The 27,922-nt window shown below is 39.1% G+C and overlaps 1 protein-coding gene across 1 annotated transcript in view; it reads right to left on the bottom strand.

Moving 5' to 3' along the window:
* LOC118277641 (uncharacterized) overlaps positions 1-27,922 on the bottom strand; it is a 230,047-nt gene that overhangs the window by 163,618 nt on the left and 38,507 nt on the right. Inside the window, exon 2 of the mRNA XM_035596532.2 lies at positions 24,095-24,201. The gene's annotated coding sequence lies outside the window, so the exon portion shown is untranslated. The remainder of the gene's footprint in view (positions 1-24,094; positions 24,202-27,922) is intronic.

The raw sequence follows: 27,922 nt of genomic DNA, 5'->3' as shown, positions 1-27,922 counted from the left end.
ATAAATCCATCAAAATTACAAAAATATCTTCGGTGACTATTTTGTAGCGAATAATTAAACATCTCTACTATAATGTAACTCGCTATAACTTACAAATTAACCAGAACAAAACAACACAACAATACCACAACACGCAACAAAAACCGACACATCTCTGAAACAGAGTCTCTAAACCGACATTATACTAAAACACTATCAAATTGCTAAAATATTCAGCTAATCTTCATACCGTATAATAAATCCCTCGGTTCAAATTATATAGTGTCGACACTCGGCCCGCCCTCGCCGGCGTAATTATGTTACGCATGCAAAGCCTCGCTCTCTGCTCAGTACCCGGTGCATTATACATGGGACTGGCCTGCGAGGACTCGTGAGGCCTCCGCGGCTTAATTAAATTCAGCGACGCACTTATCTGACAGTTTACACCCAAATATACGTAGATATGGAGATAAATCTCCACTCGGTAATCGGGAAGAATTTAATGTGTCTGTGTATACATTGTTCCGTCAATGTGTGTAAACACGAGTTTTTGATGAATTTGAGTTTTTTTTTTTATCGGACTTGAAAATATGTACTTTCTAAAATGATTTAGACACCACTGACAAACGGTGAAGGAAAACATCGTGAGGAAACCTAGGCTTATATTTTTTAATTATAAGTTTGAAATCACCAACCCACATTGAGCAAGCGTGGTGATTAATGCTCAAACGTTCTCCTATTTGGAAATCAAAACCTAGTAACATTACCAATCACAAATTGAACTAGGGATCAACCCCACAGTTACAATTCGAATCAATAAAGAAAAAACACCAAACAAATCCATTGTTACCAATACGCTCACATCACACCCAGTACACTATCATACATTTTCACAGTGAAAAATAATCCTGAAAATTAAATAAACATCAGTTCATCAAAATGTCTCGTGTTGATTTTTAATTACAATTTTATTCAGTAAAGCGTAGCGACGTAGCAACATGGCTACGGCGTAGCAGCGTAGCGCGTAGCATGCGGGACTGCGCATTTCGTTGCTACGTAGGTAGGTATAGTACTCGTGGGTACACATCCAGCTGTGAAACACCAGTATGAACTGACCGTCGAATGTGTGAAAGTATCGTACATTGAGAGACCACAGTATACTGGTTTTTATATCTCGATGTGCCGTGCGTACATTCGATTGATTTCAATTTACAGTTTCATGTTCCGCGCACATAACTCAAGTACATGATTGCAAATATTTTATTCATTCACCATACTGCCGCTGTCGGTAAAAACTCCGACGTTATGTTTGTTTTAAAATTCATTATTCCTGTATTGTATCGTATTGTATTGTGTTACATTGAAATTTTGGCGTACATTTTAATTTGCACGCGATATTTTTACGCTCTCGTTGATATGACGTTTGATTGCCTTTTGTTATTTAAATACCGTTCACAATTATTGCGTGAAAATGCTAAAATAACTGTTGTAGGATGAATTTAAAAAGACAACAATCGAACATTCGAGAATTATTGCTGTTTTTTAACCAGCTATATGTATGTATAAGTAATATATTAATCCAATTTAATGAAACTAAATTACTTTACGTATAATAATAAAAGCAATAAGCAAGCATTCACAACACGACGCGGTGACGGCGGAGTTACTCCACGAGTCATTTACCGCGGGTTTATTAAAAAGGGAACAATATCAATCTCAGTGAAACATCGGGGTCGTTGACCTCTGCAGGCAGAGCCGGCTCATCAGCTTGAGATATTACCGTGACAAAAGTCTTTAAGACGTTATCAACTATATTACAAGAAGATAAGGTTGAAATTCGCTGTGTTATGATGACAGAGTAGAAAGCATTTGTCATCACCTCTACATTTTCTGTAGGTGTCGTAAGAGGCGACTATGAGATTATTATATTTGACAAAAACCAAGCAACAGTAGTCTCTAATAAACCTGAGAGCTTACTCTTAAACAAACTCAATTTCGATGCAATAAAATCTCAATAATTATACAATGTCAAAACTATACAACCCCAATCGTAACTGTTAAAATAGCATTCAGAGTACGGAATATAAAGCCAAACTCAATACTATTTAGTTCATTCAATATCCACGCAATACGGATGCAATGGGCGCTAGTGTTTCAACTAAAGAGTACGAAATTTCACAATATCAGTGTTGATTGATCGGAATTGGACTCAAGAATCAGCAAGCACCCTGATTCTTTTATACTGCGATCTCCAACTCACTTGCCAAGCGTGGAGATTATGGCATAGCCCACTTTTGTAGAAGAAGCTCATAGTCCAGCCATATACTCAAAGCCTAATTATTTATGTACATGAATATGATACAAACAAATATATGTCGGGTAAATCCCACAAAGTATTGTTCAATCCACAGTTTACATAGTTCACTAGAACAAAATATTAACCTACGCAGTTTTCCCTAGCGACTACAGATTGAACGCAATACACAAATCTAAACCGAGAGTTACCTTCCCACACATTACATAGGGATACATTTTATTTCTGTGAATAGTTAGTTATTAAATCACCACTAAATACTAATTGTTTGTTTCAGGTAAATTCCACCAAAAAGGAAAAAGTTGATGCATACATAATTAGCAGGAATCGTTTACTGATGTCATAACGCATAATTATTATAATGGGTAATATCTCATTAGTAATATACTTATTAGGTTACTGACATAAATCATATCATACTAATATTATAAACTTCATGACGATGTATGTATGTTTGTAACTCTTTCATGTAGAAACTACTGAAAATATTTTGATGAAACTTGGTACAGAGATAGATTAGGGTCTAGAATAACACATAGACTATTTTCTATACGAAAATCAACCGATAAAACATTAAAAGACACTGAAAAGTCTCTTTATTTGATTGAAATCACTGCATCCGTTCGGGAGTTATGATGCCACAGACAGACAGACAGACAGACACGTCAAACTTGGATAACACCCCTCTTTTTGCGTCGGGGGTTAAAAATACATTTTGTATTGGATAGTGCATTTATTGAGAAAGGCATAAACGTCAAAAACGAAAGCAATAAACCATTGCCTATGGTAATACTGTGACTAATACGAACTGAAAGGTGAGCGAGTGAAACCCTGCAAGAAAACCCAATTACGTAATAAAAATGCATTTTTGAACCATGAAATAACGCTGCAGCGGGCAATACCTATTGCTCACTCCGGAGCTACGGACTACCTAGCGGGTTTACCGGGGCTCCGGCTCGAAAAGCAGGAGTAGGAACGGGGTGGTTTTTAGTCAGTAAGAGTATGACACTCTCTCTCGCCTCGCCCAAGACGGGAGAAGTCAGTGAATGATTTTCCCCCCTCAAAAAAACCGACATAACTCACTATTTCGTGTCAAACCAATCCCATCGTCACTCCACTTAGCTTCAGGCTTTTTTACATAATCTCTTTACACAAAAATCATATTTGCCTGTCAACATGTCAGTGTGAGAACATTTTACAGGAATATTTACAAGTCAATCTGAAAGGCTTTCAAACCATTACGTTGCATTATCCTTTAAAAATCCGCCGGCATCTCCTCACCATTATACGCCATACAGCAGGGTAGGTACTGTAACACTTGATGATAATGCGCCATATTTATTTACTTTCCATTCTCTCATACAAGCCATCGATGTGTGTGTAAGTGTGTTAGCAATTTATGGGTAAACAAGTAAACAAGCATCTGGTAACGTGTGTCTTGATTTTAATGTAACGTTTGTGATTTCTTGTTGTAGGTTGTGTTCCTTATCTAACATGGTTTTAAAAATAAGTCGTAGTATTGAGTGTTTCTTTTTTTTATTGGGGAAAATCATCCAATGACTTCTCCCGCCTTGAGCGAAATGAGAGGGAGTGTCAGACTTTTCACTGACTAAAACCACCTCGTTGCCACTCCTACTTTTCGAGCCGGAACCCCGGTACACCCGCTAGGTAGTCCGCAGCTCCGGATAGTATTAGGTGTAATAGTCATTTTTGTTCTTGTTCTAATATTTATTCTATATTCTGCAACCATCAATGATTTTGCCAATCCTATCATTTTTCAAACTTCTGTTATGTATAAATAGCGCTAAGAAAATGTCATAAATATAGGCACACGTAGTTAGTAATGTTACTTACTGTAATAGCCACCTTATACTAAACCTCATCAGTTTTAGCTGTCTGTCGTTATTTCAGTGGGTCGTGCACAACGAGGTCGTTGACCTGATTATACGCGGTGATACTCATCTAGCTGACTGGATGAGATCAACCAGTTGATGTTAAACAATACCAGTGTAATACTAGCGAACAATTGGACCCATTAATCTATCCAGTACTTATTGAATTCTACCTGAGTTAGCGCTAAATTCACTAAATTCCCGCACGAGTAGTTTAATGTTCGGGTTTTCCTGCCTATCAAATGCCGCGATTATCTAAAGATACTTTTACAAATAAATCGAATTGATGCCGGACCCAGGAATTTATGCTTTGGAAGATTTAGGTACGCGCAGGTACACGTATATTTTACCTTTACTTCAAATAAATATTGTACGCACGGGGACACATATTAAATCTTAGAACCAACTTTGTGCCAGTTTTGTTATAAGTGTGACGTTACAAGGACAAACATATTGCCATACATCGCTGATTACGAACTCTTTTTGGGAATTTTGTAGTCTCGAGGTCATTAGTGTATTAATTAACTTTAAACATTTTCCTTAGAACTAATTACAGCGTGTTATCGCGGGAAACACATTTGTTGCATGTACCGCAGCTATTAATAAACCAACATTTTTTAATTTGTTCTAGTTTGTTCCAAACTGACGCCAACCCGTCCTCCAGCTAAAAGTTTTCGAAGTAAAAACGTGATAAGCCGACATGGCGGCATAGTTTCCAAATCCCTGAACAAGAAATAACAAATGGCCGCGACCGACTGTTCCACTTTCTTGGACACGACAACGATACCGAGCTATCTCTGCTTCCCATCTTGTGTATATTTTACTTTATTTCCTCCGCCGGACAGGCACGCGAGCTACCAGGAACGCATGACCATAAACATGTCATGATTTATTCAAAACATTTGCATGCGACACCCTGAGCGAGTGCGCGTACTATCGGCACTGCTAGGAATGTCTGCCGCCCTAGTACCGCGGCCGCCACCATGTGTTGTTCGCTACATGTAACGTGTTTTCTTTGAACGATTTGTGTTTGCTTTGTAATGTGGGTGGTTGGCAATGCGCATCGACACACCCACGCCATGCTTGTTCAATAAATACAAATACAAACGTCTTAGAAATACATGTTGTACGTGTATCATATTTGTGAATGGCAAAGCTGTTACTGTTTCATTTCAAAACATCGCATGTTTTCGGCAAAATCGTTCGCGAAAATGTATAATTCACGCAAAATGTTCGTCCGAGCGGCCATAGGTACCGATATAAATATAAACACGATGTCTAAACAGGCCCACGGCCCACACGCCGGACAAAAGGTAACTTTCCTCGCAAATAAATACAAACAATACTTGTGTTGGCCGGCGCTGGGCAAATGTTTGTGGCGCGTGTTGGTTTAGGCAACACGGAGACTGTGTTGTTGTATTAGGCGACAAGAAACACGACAGTATCGGCCGCTGCTGTGTCACTGCTGACTTCTTGGAAGGATTCAAGTGGCCCTTACAAGTGGTACACTACATATTAATGTACAATAATATATTTATGGGGATAACACTTCTATAGCTCTTTGAAAATGTAAGTTACTGCATGTTGTTGTTTGTCCTAAACTTTTATAGCAACAAACTCGACGGACATTACTCTGTCTGTTAGGTAACGCCTCTAATCTGTTTTTGTTTAGATCTGTACCTTAAGTCAAGAACACTATGCCAACAATAAACTCCTTTTTGATCACTATCCACAAATATAATAGTATGTTAGTAAATTCCTTTACATTTTAAATCTCCCAACATACCGACTACAAATAAATAGAACCGAACTTCACAAATCCGTTCGTCTCAAGCGTTGTGGAGCGATATCCACAGGAGTGCTTGTCCCGAGACCGGTCAGACGGCGGGGATGCGATACTGCCTGCCCTTACACACAGACGTCAAATAAAACCTCACTGTTACGATCGTTTACGAGTACTTCCGAAAATACACGAACCTTTGGTCCCCAACGAATTCAATTTATATTATAAGGAGCGGGTTTTGTACAACATTCGCTTACTTATGTGGGATGAATGGAAACTAGATCGTATTGTGTTTACATTCGGACTTTATAGCATGGTTTTCTTACATTTTGGTACCGTATATCTGAAAATCTTCATTTATTAATCCTTTGAAAATTACTTAAGATACGCAAATTATCTTTATACAGATTTGTGTATTAATGAGAGTCGAAACATCAGTCGTTTCAAGAACTTTCCACATTATTTAAATGATCTGAGCGCGGATCACTATCGCCGCGACAAAGTGAATAATTCCGAACACTAAATATAACCCGAAGAAGTCGAGAGATTACAGCAACCAGTGCGGTCTCCCGCCGCTCGTACTAAACGTTCAGAAACCACAACACAGCCGGCTATTTACATATTTCATGCTCCGCAAATCTCTGATATCACAACAAACCTTTATTTTACGATGTTCCCCGAGTGCTCCCGACAAAAGCCGATTACAAAATACCCGCAAAATAAAATTGTTACGTTCAGAAATGGATTTACAGCGAAATAATTCGTTGCCAAAGCTGTTTGGAGATTCCATTTTCAAATACGATTGCGCGATTGGTAGCGAGTAGCGAGCCACCGGGAATCAATTATTGTGTAATTTGATTTTAGAATATGAATGTGGCACAGGGTGCTCTCTGCCGGGAGACCGACTTGTTGGGTTTGGTTAGCTCGGAATATTAGTCTAGAACTTTGGTTTCAATCCTAATTCAAAGCTCCGGCTCTAACCCTGTGTTTATTATAGTTTCTAATTGCTTAGGTATTGGGTATTGGGAAATCAAATAATATAACCAATCTAGATGATAGTCGCTCAAAAACTACACTGGAATTAAACCTCACTCGTCGTCAAAATAAAAAGACTGCGACCTCTCTGTAAACTCAGATTTATTAAATAAACTTCTCTCCAAGTATTTATTTCACATCTGTCGGTTACAGCGTGTGTTGCCAGCCAGCACTCTCGCCGTCTCGAGTGTAATGCGATCCTACATTGGAAAGTGCACCGTCCACTGCACACTGACGGTTTAATTTCCTGAAGCATTCTATAAAAAGGCTTTTGATATCAGACTGGCTCGCTGGAGAGGTGTGAACTAAATTGATACTTTAAAGTTATTATGATATAAAGTTTAAATTCAAGTGTCACTTGGAAATATAGGCGATATATAGACGAATAGTAAATTGTGGGACTAAATAGAATATGTATGCCCTGTATATTTACTAGACCGAAAGCTAAGCAATAATAACCCTAAATACAGTCGACCCGACTGACCGAACGACCGCTTTTTAAAAAAACATTGATTTCAAAGCGATGTAGTGCTTCAATGGACGTCGAGAGTCGAACCTTCAAAGCTATTTTAATTTCATTGCTCTAACTAAAACGTGGTCGAAATAAATTAGTACAACTGATATACAGGCCCGACTCCAACCACCTGAGTACTGTTGAGTACTACTGAGTATTACTGAGTATTACTGAGCACCGGCTGAGTACTGTTGAGTGGTGGCTGTTATTCCTCACAGCATCAGTGAAGTGGTCTCGGTGGTGAAGTGAGCCGCCGTCAGTTTATTAATTTCCAACACTCTGTGTTTGAGTAGGTCGCGGTTCAATTCTCGGGTAAATATTAGTTCAGTACTTGTTGATCGGTAGTTAGTTAGTTGCTGTTCGATAGTTTCAATCTATGATGTGCGTTGTTTATTTGAGTTGTACATTGTTTTCATATGTTCCAGCGGGATTTGATTTCGCTAGTTTTGAGACCTACAATGAAAAATACGCTTTTTGTAAGCAAACTAACATTTATCCATCCTAATTGGCAAAAATTAATGTACCATTTTTATCCATGCGTGTGCTTATTATAGAACCATAGGTACTTTATTTGGTCATGAAATACTATCTACAACGTCTACAGTCAGGGATGTCAACCAAATCAGGAAACACAAACAGTTCCATAAATGGTTGGTCACACTTGTATATCATTAGTACAAGGTACCTCTAATTGAAACCCCATTAGTCCAGGCGTGGACTGTGGCCCTGTGGCTGGAATCCAATATGTTCCATAAACCCATTAGCTGGTGTTCCAGCGCTGGTCACATGACGAGTGATACGGTATCGTTTAAATGTGGAGTCGTGACGTGGCGGGACTCGCGCCAGTACGACGACCATTTAATTGCTTTATGGTTACTGATAATAATTTAATGTTTTGCTCTCTGAGAGAAATGTGCGTGCGCCATTTTTAAAATAGATTTGGAATATTAGTTGTTGTTTCTGTCTTTACTGTTTTTTATTATTCAAAGTTACTTTGGGTTAACAAAATATATAGCCTGACAAACGGTGAAGGAAATCGTGAATGATAATACTAATTATAAGTTTGAAATCGCTAACCCGCATTGAGCAAGCGTGGTGATTAATGCCCAAACCTTTTCCATGTGAGAAGAGGCCTTTGGTCAGCAGTGGCCAATTGTAGGCTATTGATGTGATGTGTAAGAAATTCGGAGTATACTAAGAATAGAGTTAAATTAAGGAATCTAAATTGGCCTCCACAGTCAGCTAGCTAATCACAGAAATATTTCCACTACACACACTCCTGGTCTTAAAACCACAGAAACAAAACGAAATAGAGCAGCCATCGCATCGCGTCGATTGTGAACTGTGCGATAATATGATTCTTTGCGGAGTAGCGGAGCGTGAACCGGCGGTAATCCGGGCCGGCGGCCGCCTGATGCGGTTATCCGGCTCATTGGGCGCGGCTCTGTGGCCGCCTGCAACACTGCCGCCACCACAACTGCTGGGGTCCAAGTTTTACGTGCCTTCCACACTGTGACCTTCGGTTTGACCTCAAGATGTTGTTGCCATGCGAGTTTCTTAGACGTACTCCTGTAGAAACACTGGTGTGTAGCAGCATTCGACAGGAGTAGGAGAAGGAGAGGCAGCTACCAAGCTGTAAAAATGCCTAGAGAAATCTTTAAAATACAAGCTCAATCACTTCTTATTGGATACTATAGGTACATTTATGCAAGTTTATTTATCGATTATTTCTACGTTTGTCAGTGAAGCTCTACAATTAGTCATTACTTATCACAATGACCATAATTGAACGCCATCAAGACAAGACATTGCAATAGTGACTGTCATCCGAAAAACGATAACTGCTAAACAAAGACGTCTCTCTTGTGAAGGAATTACCACAATCCCCACAGTTGGCAGCCGGCTTGTAGATAGCAGTTACGTCGCTGGAAATTTAGAGATATCTGCTGCTGCCCGATGTTATCTATGTTGTTTACACCCCCATAGATCCCCACAAACTATTGGTGGTGTTTAACCCTGGGTATCTTGAGGGTTAAGCTGGGGTTTGAATTTGAAATAAAAGGAGGTAGATAGTGATTACCAAACTCTTTTTAATTCCGAATTACTATACCAACCTAATGATATAGTACTGACAGTTGATGTGATACCTGATACCAACATTCCAATAGATTCTCAGGATACTTATACTATAGCCTGAGAATCTTAACACCGCGATTCAGAAAACGGACTCAAATAAAAAGCTCCATCTATTAGCTAAATTTGGAACTATGTTTTGACTGAATCGCGGGTTTTGACAGATTAGTTGCTATGCGGTTAAACATTCCGCCCATCAAGGACATTATGTGCAACATTATGTCCTTCTAAAGTTAAACACCCAAAATATATAGATAAAAAACTCTTACAATGTGACTTAAATCTAACTTATAATGATAAAAACCGAACTTAACATAGAAATGCTTACAATGATAAAAAACCCGAACTAAACTTAACAATGCTTACAATGATAAAAAACCAAAATTACAATTCTACAATAGTACTTAAAACTATCCTAACTTAAGCATATACCTAGGCAATAGGCAATACACACAGCTTGGATGTTGGCCTTTTAAACATAGAACCATTACTGCGAATTGTAACTACCCATGTAAGATTGTCTAACCCCGAATGCTTTTCAACCACTCTGCCAAGAAGCCATCGACAGGTAGGTAAATTATTCTCTTTAATTACAAGATGAAATGAATGAATAAATAAAGAATGCTGCTGTCTACCGCCCACCCTGACGATATAAACAGAATCAAGGTAAGGTAAGATCCTCTTTTCTTTTAGTTTTAAGTTTTTCCCGCACAGGTAACTGAACAGAATACTGGAAGGTGTCGCAGTCTCTGTTCCAGGTAAGTCCATTTTGCTTTATTTTATTGCTTGCTTGCATATTTATCTCTTTTCCTACACCATCTAGTCCCTTGAACGAGTGTGTTTTCCCGATAATTTTCCCTAGTAATTCACTGCTGTTGCTTAACCCTTTTTGTACAGCGAATCCTCTCTTTGCTAGTAACTCATTCATATGATTATAGACTTGCTTTTCCCTCAAATGTTCTTTTCCTAGTTTCTTCTTCGGTATTTCGTTCTCACTGAGGTGAGTATGCATCACAGTAATATCTGATATATTCTGAGAAGCAGAGGCGACTGTACCCGATATAATCCATCCTAATGAGGTAGCCTGAGCTACTGTGCTGCCATCTGGTGCCTTTTTGAACCCGTTCTTCAAAATCTGGCTGTAAATTTCTGCTCCTAACAACATATCTACCTTATCAGGTTTGTAATATCTAGGATCCGCTAGTTCGATATCACTGACTTGAGCCCAATCTAAATATGACGTTTCTCGACCCGGTAAATAAGATGATATAGATTTGAGAACGTATGCTTTGACTACAAGTTCAAATGACGGATCTATCCTAGATTGAATTTTAACCTCAACAACCAAATTTAATACTAATTTGTTATGCGCATTTATGCCAGTAAATGAACCCTTAACTACTTTTTTCTGTAACCCTAACCTCTGCACAGTGCGCTCAGTAATAAACGACGTTTGTGAGCCTTGATCTAATAGTGTTCTGATCATATACTTACCTCCGTTTTTGGATACAGCCCTCACTTGCGCTGTTGGTAGCAAGACTTGACTACTCACTCCACCTTTTGAGAAATAAGCTACTACATTGTTCTGAGATTCCACTCCGACTGTAGTTGAATATGCTTGCGTTGATAAATCTCCCTTAACACCAGCAGCCTCCTGCTCACCTTTAGGGTGCAGCAAAGAGTGGTGTCTACGCTTACATATTCGACACGATGCTGTACATTTACACAACCTAGCAGAGTGGTTGTATCCCAAACAATTAAAACATAAATTGTGATCTTGCACAAACTTACGCCGTACATCCACATCCTTATTAACAAATTGTTTGCAATTCCTTATTTTGTGCTCGCTACTGTTACACACCGGACATACCTTGGTTGTATTAACCGCTGTGTGGAATACCTTTTCCTTACAAACACTGTTTTTACTTGACTTAGTACCTAAAAATTCAAGTGCCCTATAACGTGATGTTAAAAATTCTTTAAGCTGTTCAAGTGTAGGCAGCTCATCTGAATCTACATTACTAGTGACTTTTAGTTCCCAATCCTTTCTGCTATCAGGATCTAGTTTTGATGTTACAATGTGAATGATTATAATATCCCATGATGTTACATCTATATCCAAGTTAGTTAACGCATTTAAGCAATCTGATGTAGTATCCATTAATTCCTTTAAAGCACTAGCTGACTCTTGTACAATGTTTTTCTGACTAAGTAATCTAACCAAAATGCAATGTGATAAGTATTTCCTATTGTTATACCTGGTCTCCAACTGAGCCCAGCATCTTTCATAATTAGATTCCGAAATTGGTATATGACGGAGGAGCTGCTCGGCTTCCCCAGTCAAATAACTTTTCAAGTAATGCAACTTTTGTACGTTATCAATACTGCTATTATTGTGGATTGCTGACACGAACAAATCGCGAAAGGTAGGCCATTCAGTATATTTCCCGGAAAAAGTTGGAATTGTTATTCTGGGTAACTTAATAGTCATGCTTTTACCCGGTGAACTATTATCTGAAGACCCTATAGCTGGAGAAACATTGCTTGTTTGTAGTCTACATAATGCGGTTTTTAATTCGCATTTAAAATCTAATAGTCCAGTAATTTAGGAATTCACCTCGGAATTCGAGATACTTCTTGTATATACTTGTATATGGACCCCCTAAAACTTGTCTCAAAACCTACATATGGTTACAACCCTTAAAATTCAGGGTCAAAGGGCCCAAAAATCGTTTTTTTGCGGTTTTTTCGTATCTCATTTCCTATGGGTTTTTGGTAGTTGTATTCAATAGCAATATTGAGAATACAAAATTCTCTACAACTTTTGTTAAACTTTTTTTATACGGTGAACCGTTTTCGAGATAGAGGGCGGAGAGCGTGCGGTCACTGCATCTCTTAAAAAAATTGTTTTTTTCCTCTAACCTATCCGTGATGGTTATCTATGGATATTACATTAAAAAATACATCATCATGTCAAAATCAATCGTTTGAAAGATAGACGCTTCCAAAGTGGAAAAATGAGGTCTATAGAATGCCCAACTTTTAAATAAGTGAGTAAGAAAACTTCTGTAATTTTAATGGAAACTTTCAATGAAAATTGGTTTGAATGAGATATCATAATCGATTCTTAAAAACTAATTATGATATCTCGTTCAAACCAATAAAGTTGCATAAATTTTTTAGTTTTCTTTCTCACTTATTTTAAAAGTAATTCCCTCATTTTTCCACTTTGGAAGCGTCTATCTTTCAAACGCGATGGTTTTTGACGTTTTTTTTAATGTCCTATCCATAATCACGGATAGGTTAGACGAAAAAAAATTTTTTGAAGAGATGCAGTGAATCTCGAAAACGGTTCACCGTATAAAAAAAAAGTTTAGACAAAAGTTGTAGAGAATTTTGTATTCTACAATATTGCTATTGAATACAACTACCAAAAACCCATAGGAAATGAGATATTTCGAAAAAACCGCAAAAAAACGATTTTTGGGCCCTTTGACCCTGATTTTAAGGGTTGCTTACACCCTACCATATGTAGGTTTTGAGACAAGTTTTAGGGGGTCGATATACAAATATATACAAAATTACAGCTGGGTATCTCGCATTCTGAGATTCTTACCTAATTTTGCCTTATTTGACTGGACTATAAGTATAATTCTTCTGTGTTAAAATAGACCTCATTTACAATATATGGTGAAGATGTTAACTGCTCATATTCAACATCTCTAATAATCTGTGTATGTGTTACAGTGAATTGTGCCCATAATTCTTCAATCATTTCTAATCTAGTTTCCATTGTATAGAATCCTATCTTTTGGCGATTTTTTAAAATTAAGTTTTGCTCTTGACAATCTGCCATGAATGTCATCTTGAAGTTTGACATGCGATTGCAAAGACATTTTTTAAGAAAAATTCTGTAACTAAAGAGGTTGAAATGTTTCCGAAAAAGTATAGTTAACAAAATTTTCTAAGTGTTTGAGAAGAGATGAAATTTTTACAAGTGTTTGGAATTTTGGGGAATCTACTAAAAATCGGGCATAGGTTCCCCGTCTGAACAGAATTTTGCTTAAAACTAACTAAGTCTACATCTAAAATTACCTAAATTATCCTAAGTCCAAGATTTCTTGAAATTCTACCAAGTCCGAGATTTTTTTCAAAGTGGAATTCTTCTAAGTTTTAAAGTTCACTTTTGCTTGAATAATATCACAAAGTACTCACGTTTGCGCACTATCACTCACTTCCTTTCCTTACGACGTCGTCCGCCGTCTGCAGCTTGCTTGCTGCTGCTGATGAGTAGTAGCGCCGCTTCGATGCTCAGCTCAGCTCCTGGGATACCTCTTCCAATGATGTTCAGCTCCGGGCCTCCGGCTGCAGTACTTGCTTGAACTGCAGTGACGACACTGGGAGCACTTCAGTGGCGACCCACCACTGTTGTCCGTGCTGCTGATACCCCAAAAACTCTAAGAGCATCCGGCTCGAAGGACCATGTTTAACCCTGGGTATCTTGAGGGTTAAGCTGGGGTTTGAATTTGAATAAAAGGAGGTAGGTAGTGGTTACCAAAACTCTTTTTAATTCCGAATTACTATACCAACCTAATGATATTGATATAGTACTGACACTTGATATGATACCTGATACCAACCTTCCAATAGATTCTCAGGATACTTATACTATAGCCTGAGAATCTTAACACCGCGATTCAGAAAACGGACTCAAATAAAAAGCTCCATCTATTAGCTAAATTTGGAACTATGTTTTGACTGAATCGCGGGTTTTGACAGATTAGTTGCCATGCGGTTAAACAGGTGGGACACACACGTACTGATCCCATTGTCCCCTGTAGGCCTCATATATTACAGCGCCGCAATGTCCCACATTCTATTTCCGTGTTGTCACCGTGTCTCAAATAAATCATGTTCACTAAATAAACTTCGCTGATTAGAAAATAACCACATTTTCAGGAACTTTTTATATAATAACAGTTATTCAGTCTTACAGACGTACAATAAGCTACACGCTATATAAGCCCTAGTTATACAACTTCTAAATATTATAATTTTATTCTGTTACATTTCTGGCGCATATTTTACTGCATGTGTCATAAAAATATGACATAATACGTTAAGGATGAAATATTATATGACGTTACAAATTTATTGCACCTGATACAAAATTACGTAAGTAACTATGTGTGGCGAGTTTATTAATAAACTGCTTTAAAGAGAAGAGGGAAAACTGCCCGGTAATGATAATGGTTCCCGCAATATGCCATTGAAGTATGATTCATCATCGTTATCTCTATGCCTATAACTTGCCTCTCCAATGGCACGCCACTGAGTCAAAGTCAAAGCATTTATTTCAATTAATCCTAAATAAGGCACTTTTGAAACTTCAAATAGTCTATCCGTCAGTGAAGCTAGGTGCTCGTTCCAAAGTGTTGGTTCGAATGGAGAAGAACGAGCAAGAAACTCCATCGGTACTCTTTTTAAAAAAATGTTTTTTACAATATCTCTGATACATTATTTGATCATTTACCTATTGTATATATATGTAGGAACAATGTAACGACAATACGGTAGCTCGATCTTCAGCTCTACGCATCCAACCACTACCAGCCACCTTGCGGATATCGTCACTCCACCTAGCTGGAGGGCGCCCTACCCTACGCTTGCCTAGACGCGGTCTCCACTCTAGAACACGTTTACCCCAACGGTCATCGGTTCTTTGACAAATGTGACCCCATTGCCACTTCAGCTTGTTAACCCTTTGAGCTACATCGGTAACTTAATTAAACATACTAGTGGTCGCCTAGTGGTCGAAATTCGACCATATACAATTTAATTTACAATACCACTTAACATACATTCAAGGATAATTTTTATTTAACGAATTGCTGTTAGTTTTGTAAAATTCAAATAAATATATTTCGGCGCATCATGAACAGGAAAACTCTATTCATATAAGACGTGAGAATATCATCGCAATGCCTGTCGATTTTGACGTTTTGTCAAATACGATCAGATACTATGCATGGTAGTGTGTGTAATGTTTTATTTATTGATTTAATGTACTTTATAAGCATTATTTTTAAAAAATATTGGCGTTCTGCACTTCTCCTACACATAAACTATAAGTGTACCAAATTTTATGCTCCTACGTCCGCGCAATTTTCGTAAAAAGGAGTCCAAAGTTTTTGCATCACGTATTAATATAGAGATTGTTATGTCATCATAATATCAGTTCACACTCATGACACACCTGCATAGCTCATGACATGTCTGTATAACTTTTATCACAAACTCAAGTAACCACGAATGACCATGAATTTCGAAAAACACGAGAATGTCTCCTCCTTGCTGACGTCACAAGTATTCAAATAGAATTATCACAGAGTATACAATATTAATTCAACTGTACCTCACCTCCATAAATCATTGAGATGACCCACTGTATTAACTACAAGTACCTACACCTGCCAAGTATGGTACAGACAGCTCATCAAGCTACCCCAAACTATCAAACATGCACAGGAGACTTTCAACTCAATTACGACAGAAATAAAGTTGTAAATGTATGGCAGGGTGGAGTAGCTCAATGTGCGGGGTATTAATTAAGAGCTTTACATAATGTCTTATGGTAGGTTTGGTGTGAAGTGAGTGTCTGGCGGCTTGCGGTCACACACACACACACACACGCACACACACACACCTGTCCCTAATAACCACGTTGTCACCATATTGTATTAGGTGCTTTTAAAGTATGTTGCTGTTTCACCTCCTATGTTCATATTAATAACGTTCTAATTTAAATGTATGTGGTTAGCGCGTTGTCAAACAGACCCTAGATGTCCTAGATAGAATTGTCTTGTAACAGGTGAAATACGGTACCTGGTCCACCTGTTACTATTTCATAATCAGTCGTGTAAAATGTCTCGCCACACTTTATTCCCGAAGGGTAGGCAGTAGGTAGACAGTCCGGTAAAAATCATAGTTTTCAATACATACTTTGTACGCCTTGCTATACTCATTAATTCCGATCACAGGCAATAACATAACAGGTTGTTATTTAAGCTGTGATTTAACCGTGAGATATCTAGTATTTCCACAATACATATTTCTTACTTATAACTGACACGCCTCACGCCTAGTGCCAGACACATTAGCTTCGTATTTCTAGGTGACTAGAGGTTGTCGCCACTCAATTTGAATATGAATCAAATGTATTTTCCACTCAACTACATTTTTATCGCGAAATTAACGAACAAAGAGATCTGGAGTGCGATAACTCGTACGTTAATAACTTTAATCGAATGTAAAGAGTATTTGTTAGTGGCATACGTTTAGTGGAACCTCTGGAGACCTGTACTGGTCACAATGACTTGGAAATATGTATGTAATGTACTAGCTCTATTAACTGTCTTACACTTTTATAGAGAACTAGCAAACCCGGCGAACTCCGTTTTGCCACCAATAATTTTCCCTGATTTCCTATATTTCTCTAAAAAATTTTCGGACGGAGCCCGAGACCTTTCCAACGAATGCAAAACCGTGGAAATCGGTTCGAGCGTTCTGGAGTTATATCGTCAGGAAGGAAAACTTGACTTATTTTTATATTATAGATTAACTAGGTTATTCCCCTTGTCCCGATTTTTTCCAGTTATGTTCCGATTACCTTATGTAGCATAGTTGATAGATTTTTCATACCCCGCCATTATTCCTATTGTTATAATCATATGTGACTATTAAACCAAACATATATGTATAATGCAAGCACCTAAATATCTTCAGTATATACGAAACCACATCGGAAATCCTTTTCCCAAAAATCCTGTCACAAAGGCTTTGTGTTGGAACTAAGTTCGTTAAAACCTAAAACCCAACTACGTAGAATACTGCACGCAGCACACAGCATTGTGTTACTGCAGTAGTACCAATATGGCCGCTACATCTGGTTGGTACGCTAGATTGATAGTTTTCATTGAAACCCATGCACCAATACACAATATTGAAACTAAATAATTGGAAAATGATTTTGTGTCATATGGTTTAGGTAGGTAGGTATAGGCATATGAATGGTAAGAATCGCCGCCGCCCATGGACACCCGAAACGCTAGAAGCGTTTCCAGCCATTTGGGGGTTAGGAATTTAAGGGTAGTTGGGAAGATCGGGAAGGGGGATAATTGGGCCTCCAGTAACCTCACTTACACAACGCAAGCGTTGTTTGACGTCGGTTTTCTCTGAGGCCGAGGTATCACTCCGGTCAATATAAAATTAATTATCAATGTAAAATTAAAATAATAGAAGAATACGTTCCTAGGAGGAATTATTTAATAACAGCATGACAATTATCCTCATGATTATTACAGCTCACTAATACTGCATCATTACAATTGAAACAAAAGAATTTATTATACAGTTGTCCAATTACAATAACGGGTAATGGCAAACAATACCTTATGTGTACCACAATAAGCCCCACTATCGAAAGCTCACGATCAGATTTATGTAATAGATAACTAAGTACAGCTCCTTAGTAATCCTGATAACAACAACTACTGGAGTCTGACTCCGAAGCTAGATTAAGGCGGAGGGACCACTTAAGACAAGGATTACGGCCCGTGCTCCCCCACGTCGCCCAGGGGGGGAGTTGGCACGGGGCCTGTTTGGCACCACTTGCCAGCGCTTTGGCGAGAAACCGCCACACTCACGCCAAATTGCATTTTAACAGTGTGCAACTGTCTGTCTGTATGCGCTATTACCTAGTGAGTCATAGTGACTGGAGTATTATTGCATTCGGGAGGGACTGCCAAAGTTGTGGAAACATGGTTGAATAATACAGAGACTGTTTCTATGTGTCATTCAATGGTAGCATCGAATGATAACTAAAGTATTTCAGTGCTAGAAGCTGGATAACAGATGTGTCCGTTTACATTAACTATATAACAATCAATCACAACTGCTGCAAAGAACCACACGGCCCACCCAATGGTAAGTGCTTATCGTGGCCTATGAACACTTGCAACACTTGGGGCATTACATGAGCCTTGTCGCAAACCCTCAAAAAAAAACCTATTTACTCCCTTCTTGAAATACCCCATATTGTAACCTACTGGGAAAACCTCGGTAGTGGAGTTTATTACACAATCGGAAGGTTCTCTGAAACCAGACTGTATGGGAACATTTGGGTTCCAACGCGTGAGCGTGAACTCTCTTTTGATTATATTATTAGCGATTATTTATACAAAAGTAATCAAATCACACTGATTATGTTATTACTTGTCTAAACCAAAACACATTTCCTTAAAATAGTACAACGAAACTCAATTCTATGGAAATTTTAAGACTTATTTTGTAAAGTTAAAGGCAAATGTAAACAAGATGTTTAGACTAATCAACAACAGGACACATGAGCCGCCGTGATCTCGCAGTATCGAATATTTCAGTTAAAGACAATGTTAATAACATTCCCTAGCAAACAGCTCCCTTGTAAACTTAAACAGTAATTGTAAACGTTAAGAGTTTAGTGTTTCGCTAATGATCGCTAATTAACTCCAGTATAAATAACTCACTGAGGAACGTTTCGCTTGGCAATTGTTTTATATGCTGATATTGTTTTGTGAATGTGTGTGGAGTATAGTCAGTCAACGATATAGAGATATTGTGTTACTTCTATGTATGTTTTGATAAATTATTTGATTTTAATGTTTGCACGGTTGACGTACAGATGATAATATCAATATTGGAAACATTGTCCTTTTTCAAAAAAAAAACGTTGGATCCTTACTAGAACTTACTCAGGTGTCCTGGGAGTGTTTAAAGAGCTCCGTGCGGAGTAAGAGGATGCGCAGTTATTTTTATAATGGATAGAACTTATGTCAGAAATCGATCTAAATTAGGAAATCCAAATTGGTTTCGGTCGATGGTGATTTAGTGATTAACGAATCGGTTGCTATGTCTTTGTGCGTGAATTCTATTCTCGTGTTGAATAAACAATATATCTACAGGTTTTTAAAAGATCGTCGTCGATCGTCAACAGAAAATTTCCATTAAAAATATTGAGAAGGCTCTCAATACAATATCTACGGAATATAATAGAAGCTCGGCTCTCATTACGTAAATACCTACTTACGCAGTCTGCTCACGTTCGCTGAATAAAGTAGAAGATGGAGATCTTCTACACAATGGACATTTTTCACAATCCTGAGTTATTGTAATTGAGTGAGGATCTACTGTGTAAACCGGTGCCGTTCCGGTAATAATGCCGTGCCGGACAGCGGTGCACGTCCGATGTAAAGCCGGATAGCAGCCGTAATGTTACGGAACATTGATAACTGATAACGAATGAACTGACCGTTTTGTTCAACGTTTACAAGCTCCGTGAAATATTTTTCAGTATTTCGTACGTAATTTCGTGTGATAAAGTTTGATATTTACAAAATTTACAAAAGCTTGTTGTCGGGTACAGAAATTATTCGGACATTTTGGTACGGTATTTACTTTCCGATGTTAATATGCAAATGTGTGAAATAATAAGTAACTTAAAAGTCGACTATTTAACTGGGCGAATTATAAATCACACGTTCAACACTATGTATCCTTGTTACTTCTATTGCCTACTTCCGATAAACTAGACAATTGACGCACTAGGTTTTCCAAACATCATCATCACCGGATATGACATCCAATACACTCGCTCCACTGCCACACTGTACGCACTGAGCAAACAGATTTTTTTTTTATGGGACAAGCCCGCCACAACCTCCTATACCGCTGCAACTCCTGTAAGCCAGGATCTACAGTAGATACAACCATGGAAACACCGGAACACTGAAGTCCGGCGCGTCCCAGGGACATGAATGACTGTCTTGGATCCCGCAACAAAATAAATCAGAAGATGTTATTAGAGGAGAAGAAAAAGAAAACGATAGTTTCCACTTCCCTCGGTGAATTTAATGCAGGAGACAGAATGACTTAAGCTTAAAGGCACAAAAGAGACTGCACAATTGGGAGAAGCCCAGTCGCCAAGCACCAGGGAAATTTTACTTAGAACTAAATGGGTCCTATGCGTGAGCAAACAGTTATTAATAAGGAAAGCCAGAAATAGATGTAATGAGGCAATACTTTATGTATCGCATGTGTATCAGGATGTGTTTGCGGTCGGCCGGTGGCAAACACTCGCCGGCAATTACGAGGACAATACAACGCTGTGTGGGACAATTAATTAATGTTATGTAATTGCTGTACAGCGGACTGGTTAAGGTAGGTAAGGAGGTAAATGGTTCGATCTATAATAATTATGTATGTGGGGAAATTACTAAGCTATCTAAAGTCGCGGTTGACTTTCGTCGGATTGTGTTTAGTAGTCGCAGTTGTAAATATTGTTGACGTACTGTTTATATCTCGGTCAAATTTATATTAGATTTGGCTTTTTATGCAATATTATGACATAAGTTTAGGTTTTTGACCAATATTATTACACAATCATTACACAATAGACACCTAGTTATGAAAAATGGTTGGGATTTCGAAATCAACCATTAAATTATAGTTATAGATGTACAGCGGAGGACAGATCCGCCTGATCATTTTAAAATTGTATTGCTTGAATCCAGCAAAAACATTAAGCCATGTCCTATAAATGTCTCATTCTAATAGAAAAGCGATAACGTCGCAGCTTAATGAGACAACTCCTCAGTCAGTGGTGCGATTCATGTTGTTCAGCTGCCTGCACCAGCGGCGGCAGTTCCCACTGCTTCGCTTTATTCGTTAGTTCAAAGCCATGGGGCGGGGCTAGAGAGCAGATATCATCAGGTACAAGCAAATATTAACTTAGTGGTGGTCAGGCGCATGTGACCACCATTGTACACACAGGTCACACTGTGCCTTAATGAGAAGTAGCAATTTTGTGTAAAAATTACATGAAGAACTAAACTAATTTTATAACTTTATGGTTATGGATATAAAGTTGAAAATTCAATGAAAAAAATCTCAGTTTGAGGTAGGTATTGTGCTGGCTGGTACATAATTGCTAAACAATGCGTGTATTGTTCAGCCACTCGCGACAATAATCGTATAATCAGATCTGCACTGCTATTGGTCGGCGAGGGCATCCAATCGGATTCAATCGATTCGAATTTCATTAGCGATGAATTCATCGTAATTATGCTTGTGATTAATTCGCTTGTTTTAGTCGGAATAATTAATATTTGCTAATTAGTTTACAGTGCTGTACTGCATTCCAATTACAGATAAGGCTTTTTTTTTTTTTTTTTTTGAGGGGGAAAATCATCCAATGACTTTTCTCGCCTTGGGCGAGGCGAGAGGGAGTGTCAGACTCTTACTGACTAAAAACCACCCCGTTCCTTCTCCTGCCTTTCGAGCCGGAGCCCCGGTAAACCCGCTAGGTTGTCCGCAGCTCCGGATTAGGCATCAGCCCTACTGGGCCCCATCTGTGGTGGTCTGATGGCTCTTTGAGGCGGAACGCGACGCGCCGCACGCACGGGTCTGGTTCTGGTCGGGCGGCGAGCTACCCTTGCTCGCCGTCCGCAGGCCCGCACTTACGGTGGCCGGAGATCGTCGCGCGATCCCCGACGCCCGGAGTGTCTCTCGCGACGGCTGGGGCGTGAGGAGGTTCGTTCTCTCACGCGCCCCGCCTCCTCCTTAGCTAGCATGACTGCTTCGCAGAAGGAGGAGACGGCATCCCAGTCCCCCTCGCTCCGCACCATGGCTTGTACCAATGCCGGACGCGAGAGGTCGCCGTCGCCGACTACATCCCTGAGGACACGGCGGTGCTCAGCCCATGCAGAGCACAGCGCCACCGTATGTTCCACTGTGTCCTCAGGACGGTCCTCGCAGTGATGACACCCGGGCGTTTCCTCCCGCCCAATCAGAAACAGGAACCTACCGAAACTTCCATGCCCGGTAAGCACCTGCGTCAGGCGGTAGGTGAGGACGCCGTGGCGTCTCTCAAGCCACTCCTCAAAGAGGGGACTTACCGCTGCGATGACAGCGAGCCCAGCCCTCGGTTGCGACAGTCGTTGCTGCCATTCCGCCATGAGATCGCGCCGGAGCTCGTCCCGCCACGCACTAATCTGGCGCGGCAGTGGAGTTTCGCCCCGGTACAGATAAGGCTATGTTTAAGCCACATGATTATTAAAAATATTATATTTGTGGTTAATTGTAAATATTAAAATGTTGGAAAACCCTATAATACGAAATACAATTTATAATACTTTGGGTACCTAACCAAGATTACGTGCACAGCAATCGAACTTGTGACAACAAGGCAATCTCAAGTTTACGATAAACATCGAAGTAATCTGTTCCACGGGGTTACTGGGTAGATGTGTTCTACTGTTCCACAAAGTTACCTCACCCAGTTACACTTCCCAGAGACAATGTCTTCACAAACTAATTTACCTTCTTTTTGTACTTATTACAAGAAATGTAACTTTGTCTCGTACCTGACAAAGTTCGGCACGGGTGGGTAACACCCAGGAGGCGACACGACTCGTTACAAACAAAATTCCTTTGGGACACAAAGTTAAAAGAAGTTATAACTGTCCTGGGTTACACTCAAGTTGTCAAGTTGTATAGACGCAAGTCAATCTACACGTTTCTATCAAATTCTTTTATTCGATTTTGAACGGTATCTTTTTGATATAAAGTCGAAAATCAGTTTGCTGGTCGGTGTAGCATCACCTGCTGGCGTCCGTTCTCCCTAGGGATGGGAACATTCTCGATTGTATGGTGCTGCCCAGATTGCAAGCGTGAATGTTTTAGACTTATAGCTTGTAGTGCAGTGCACGGGGCAAGTTTACTCATTGAAATATTTAACACACGTTGTACTGTGTTTCAGTTCTACACCACCAAGTTATTGTTCGGTCTGAGTTTGTTACATTATAACAGAGATAGACCAGTGATGCATTGTGGGCGTAGAGTTTTGAACAGAATACAAGGAAGGAAGAAAATATGTATATTTGGCAAAACCGAGTCAATCTAGCTTACTACAATGCACTTATGGTTTCTTTTGTAATAACTATCGTGAGACTTAGTAAATTAACTAAAAATAACGATTTGCACACGTTAATATTGGCCTGTGTCGCTTAGGCTGCGCGACGTCGCCGCGTCTGCGCACGCTGCTCATGATGAAGAGCCCCTCTATGACTCGAAACGAGTAGAGCTTTTCTCAGAATATGTACGTGAGTGAACCGTTGTTTTCACTTATTTGTGGTTTATTATATACCATACTTACATCATTTTAATTATTAGCTAATTAGTGTTATTACCTACCTACACTTTTTACGTGTTTACTGACTGTTACTTATATCATTATTTTTCCTTTTATTTCTGACATCATCGATCTCATGTACAATAATGACCATCTCTTCTCCTCCTGGTGACCACCACCATCGATGATGGTGTCTATATGGTGAAGCAGTACTTACGGAGCGGGGCGAGTGGGGTGCGGGGTGCGGGAGCGGGGGCGGGGCGCGGCGCAGGCGGGCCAGGGCGCTCAGCAGCCCGTCCGTGGTCACGCCGCCCGTCCCGACATCTGCAACCAACGCACCACATTAGAAAAAAGACTATAACAAGAAAGCTTATTGTATCATTTACCAAGAAGACTGACATATCAAGTGTGGGAGAGTCATGCTTCGGCACGAATGGGCCGGCTCGACCGGAGTGATACCACGGCCTCGTACAAAACCAACGTGAACCGACGTTTGTTGTATCATTAAGGAACTGAAGGTCCAGTTACCTCCTCCCCAATTTTCCCTGATTACCATCAGGTGATCCGTATCCTCATTTACCGGTTTATGCCATGCCAAAACTTGTCCCCATTTCCTCTGAGAGAGAATTTTCCGAAACTTCTCAAAGCAATTTCAGTATATTTAGTCCCGCGGTTTTGTATTTTTATAATGGTAAAGGTGACAAACGAGCTGATAGATCACCTAATGGTAAGTGATCAACAAAGCCCGTGGACTCTCGCAAAACTAGAGAAGTCTCACGCGAGTTTCAGCCTTTTGAAAGGCCCTTTAGGGGTTGGACAAAGAATATATCATAACCATTTGGTTACCAAAAGGTGTAATACCTATTATGTTATCTTCGACAATACTAAACGTCAACATTTTGAGGTAACAAGGTAAGGCCTTGTTTATACTATAAAAAAATATTTTATAAAGCTGGCAAACTGTGCGCAGGATTGTTTGAGCAAATATAACGAACCGTTCGTCTTGTTCCAATGTAAAGGTAAATATTTATCTACAATATACATGTACACGCGGCTACACTTCTAGCTACACAATCCAGTATAAACTGACCGTCGAATGTGTGGAAAGGTCGTACAAAGCGAGACCAAGATGTACTGGTTTGTATAGGTCGATGTGTGTACATGATATACTGTTTGATCTCGTACAATAATATTTATTAAACCTTGTCATTCCGGTAGCTATGTATGTATGTATGTATGTATGTATATAATGTCTTTGTATTGGTAAGCACCTATAGTTCGATTACCTGGTTATACCACCAGGTAATTTTATGTACATGTCTCAAAATATTTAGTGTAGGCTTTTCTATGATTGTTTTAAGAATTACTTAGCTTATTTAAATACTTGTCATGATTGCCTTGAGTTCAAAATGTGATTCCATTTCCAGTGATTCCCAAAAGACAAACGCAACACCTCTGTTCAATATATAGCATGAATAAAGCTAGAATGAAAATTTTGTCAGTGGAGACAACTGAGAAGAGTTTTATGAGAACGAACCCCATGACTCTGGACAAAATCATATTGAGGGACCAGTCATAAAAAATATAGTAATAGTGGTCCCTAGCCAAACAAGAATGGTATACATATGAGTAGTCCTTGAGCATGAAAAGGTTGGGAGCCCCTGATTTAATGAATAGGTATAATCTATAATATAAAAATAAGTCGGATTTTCCTTCCTGACGCTATAACTCCAGAACGCACGAACCGATTTCCACGATTTTGCATTTGTTGGAAAGGTCTCGGGCTCCGAGAGGCAAAGAAAAATCAGGAAAAATTCAAGAAAAAAGGGAAATTTATTGGTGGTGAAACGGAGTTCGCCGGGTTTGCTAATATAAAACATAAAAAGCAAATCATATGTTATCTTTAGGCACACATACACGTAACTTTTATCAAGCACTACATTATAATCAGAAATGTGTCCAAACTTGTCCCACTACACGTCATTGCACAGTTTCAGCAAACTACATGAAATTAACTACGAGTACTAGTTTGCAGCAGGCAGCACGTCGCGCCGACGTGTTGGCAAACTGTTGCAACTCCTGCACTGGAGCGCTGCGAGCACTTCTCCTAATGAACTTTACAGCTTCGAGTTGCAATTGTTGGGTACTCAATCAATCGTAACTGTTAAGTAGAGATTTGGAGACATTTAAACTATTACTGACTAACTATTTAACTTGTAGAACATAAACAGGACAAAATGGAACATTTATTTGTGTGATCCAAAATTTGTTGTTCTTGGCCTAGTAGAGATGTGTTATAATATAAATATAGACACAGTACAATGATTAGTACTTCTACCATGTGTTAGTGTATGACAAATTTTAGTTCCGTAAGTGACCGCTAGAGGCGCTATAAAATTTGTCATTAAGTACATGAGTATGAACAAGTAGTATTATAGTAGAGGTACATTATGTATACAATGCGTAAAGATGTAAGATCCTAAAACATTAACAAAGCCCGCAAAATGCCAGTATAAGAAACCCGCAGTGACGTCACAGCCAACGTTCGCTGACAGGAGTCGACCACCGTACATTGCGTACAAGCGGGAACACAACAAGCTACACAGTACCAGTGTATCATGGTCTTGCTTTGTATGAGATTTCCGCATAGTCAACGGTCAGGTTATACTGGCCTTTTAGTTTGATGTGTCGCCGCGTCTACAAACCGCTTCACCATCAATATGCAAATTGTCACCAAACCTCACAACCTAAACTTAACCTTAACTCTTTACAGATACAGTTCAAAACCCTTTGCAAAAGCTTGGAGAATTATTTAAGTTTGGGAAAAGGCTTTATTAGACCGTTTCACTGACATTAGGGAAGGTCCACATAATGGTCTTTTGAGGAGAACCGATATCGATATCGTCATATTAATGGTTTTGTCGAGGAAATGCCTGTCCTCATCAATTTTTGGCATTAGTCAGTGTAGCCCGGGGTTTATCTGATTAGGATGCTCAATTCTGACATGACTGCACGGTTGGTGCGGTGGCTGGGCAACCGGCTGCCACGCAAGGTGTAGCGTGTTCGAATCCCGCACGGGGGAATACTTTGTGTGATCCACACATTGTTGTTTCTGGGTGTATGTGAACATGTATGTTTGTAAACGCACCCACGACACAGGAGAAAATCCTAGAGAGGGGCAACGTTTCTTTTAAAAAAAAATCCTATTGGCTGTGGACACGGTGTTCGAATTTTAAATCAAAATTTTAGGCTAATCTACTGTTATACGAATTTGCGTAGATGAAAGATGACATGTAGTGAATGTTCTCAGAAATGTTCGATAATAAATAAAATAAATCAAACCAACGTCATCAGTCATTTTCCTCTGATTAATTTACTTGAATTAGTACATTAGGTGAATCATACATAATTACTGATAATTAATTGTGGGGTAACCTGCATAATTACATCACGCCCAGTGCCCACCCATCACGTTCGCGGCCCCATCGCATTGTTTAACCACACTACAATAGCAACAGTTGCACAGATGCTTTATAGTAAAAGTTGCAAAATTAGTGACATTCCCTACTCTTGCTCACTGACAGACAGACTGACGGACAATTCAATTTGACGTTTCAAAAGTGCCTAATTTAGGATTAATTGAAATAAATGCTTTGACTTTGACTTTGACTTCTTGAGTAAACAATGTTTCTTGTCTTGATCTGTGGTAGCTTATTTTCTTTAAAACGATCCGCCAATTTATCTTGTAAGGCTTGATTGACACACAACACAAACTAATACTTGGACAAGAGAATTAAAGGAATTATAAAAAACTGCGATGTTTTATGGGACTGCTTAGGCAACATCACAAACGAGTTGATGGCCAAACGCAGACTTATCAACGTTAAAAAAAACACCTACAAAATATTCAAGACATTATTAAATATCATTTATATTTATAGTTTATAGCCTTCCTCGATAATTGCACTATCCAACACAAAAAATAATTATTCAAAGCAGACCAGTAGTTTCAAATTCTACAGCTTTATATCTTCTCTATATATAA

The sequence above is a fragment of the Spodoptera frugiperda genome, chromosome 10, assembly GCF_023101765.2.
Source record: "Spodoptera frugiperda isolate SF20-4 chromosome 10, AGI-APGP_CSIRO_Sfru_2.0, whole genome shotgun sequence".
NCBI lineage: Eukaryota > Metazoa > Arthropoda > Insecta > Lepidoptera > Noctuidae > Spodoptera > Spodoptera frugiperda.
Note: the sequence above shows the minus strand (reverse complement) of the source record. Positions and strands in the feature narration are given on the sequence as shown.